This window comes from Cyprinodon variegatus, unplaced genomic scaffold, assembly GCF_000732505.1.
Source record: "Cyprinodon variegatus isolate N-32 unplaced genomic scaffold, C_variegatus-1.0 Scaffold1756, whole genome shotgun sequence".
Classification (NCBI taxonomy): domain Eukaryota; kingdom Metazoa; phylum Chordata; class Actinopteri; order Cyprinodontiformes; family Cyprinodontidae; genus Cyprinodon; species Cyprinodon variegatus.
In genome coordinates this window covers 75,132-76,625 of record NW_015152209.1, presented here as the reverse complement: position 1 = coordinate 76,625, position 1,494 = coordinate 75,132, and the positions used below count along the sequence as shown (strand labels likewise).

The 1,494-nt window shown below is 28.8% G+C and overlaps 1 long non-coding RNA gene across 1 annotated transcript in view; it reads left to right on the top strand.

The window, feature by feature from the left end:
- LOC107104471 overlaps positions 1-1,494 on the top strand; it is a 3,069-nt gene that overhangs the window by 737 nt on the left and 838 nt on the right. The window lies entirely within an intron of this gene.

Here is a 1,494-nt window from a genome sequence, read left to right as displayed (position 1 = left end):
CTATCTATCTATCTATCTATCTATCTATCTATCTATCTATCTATCTATCTATCTATCTATCTATCTATCTATCTATCTATCTCAGGTCTTTCAGTTTATTTTCCTCTGGGTGTGACATGATAAAGAAAAAAAAAACAACAAACAGAAGATTCTTGGATAAAACAGCTTTGTTTCTGCATTTCTGATCATTTAATGTTTGTAATAATGAAAAAAAAAAGTAAAAAAAAAAAAGCACATTCCACTAAGAGGCTCCTGTTAACAACTTTACTTTAAATCATCCACGCTGTGCTAATGATTAGAAATAGAACGAATAAAAACACCCATTAGATTGAAAGAAAAACTTGAAGTAAAAAGTATTTATAAAACTGTTTTCCAGACTACAGGAGGTCTTAAAATAAAGGTCTTTCAGATTAAATAGGAATTATTCTCTGAAAACTATTTTACTGTATAAATTGGTTGTAAGTATATTGAAAAACTTACTTTTCTAGTTCACAAATTTTATGCCAACAAGATGAAGTTTTAAGGTATTTTGTTTAAAAATAAAGCTATTAACAATAAAACTGTATGACATAATTTAACCTTTTAAATGATTAAAAGAAGTAGAAGGATTTTTTTACTGATGTAGTTCTATTTGAAAACAGAATGTATATTTATATAGCAGTTTATGTTTTACCACAGATTAACTACTACTACTACTATGAACATAAAAATAAAGGAAATGCATTGTGTAAATACTTCCCCTAAAATGTATTAGAAAATTAATTGAATATTAAATTCAAAAATGATTTTACTATCCGTTGTGGTAAAAATGTATGTTCTTTTCTTGCACAAAAAAACTTTTAAATTAAATGTAAATAGAATCTAAACCCAAAAGATGAACCTTTTGCTCTATAATGCATGTGATTTTGTGTGATACTGAAGTGATTTTATTATCTAAAGTCATAAGATGATGTTTTTGTCCGTCACATTTCCACTAGGTGGTGCTGTAATATCTGTTAGTTTGTTGATTTCTTTTCCTGTAAATGTGGTTTTGTTAAACCTACAGATTCATGTTTTTTGTGTGTGTCTCATGTATGATATCTAGATAAACAGTCTGAGAATATAAACATCAGAAAAACAGTGTCTGGAGAGTCAAATGTTCAATGTACAGGATAAGGTTTATTTTTGCTTACATCAGCGTTTTAATGTTTAGGTGATATCCTGTGTTTTTATTCTGCCTTTTCATGTCATTTTTTTGGTATTTTTGATATTTATGGACTTTCTCACTTCTGAAGATTAACCAAGTCAAAATCTGAAGAACAGTATTTATTTTAATTACATTCATGCTGTCTATCCTTTTCATTTCCACCTTTTCTCGCTTTTTTGCCTACACTTCGCCTACTCCCATTGACACTTAAGTTGATTACACTGTTGTTATCAAGTGTCGCTGATGTAACCCTCTATAGTCTGATACTTAATAAGTGCTCTGCTTGGGTGATCTATGTAGAGTCGATA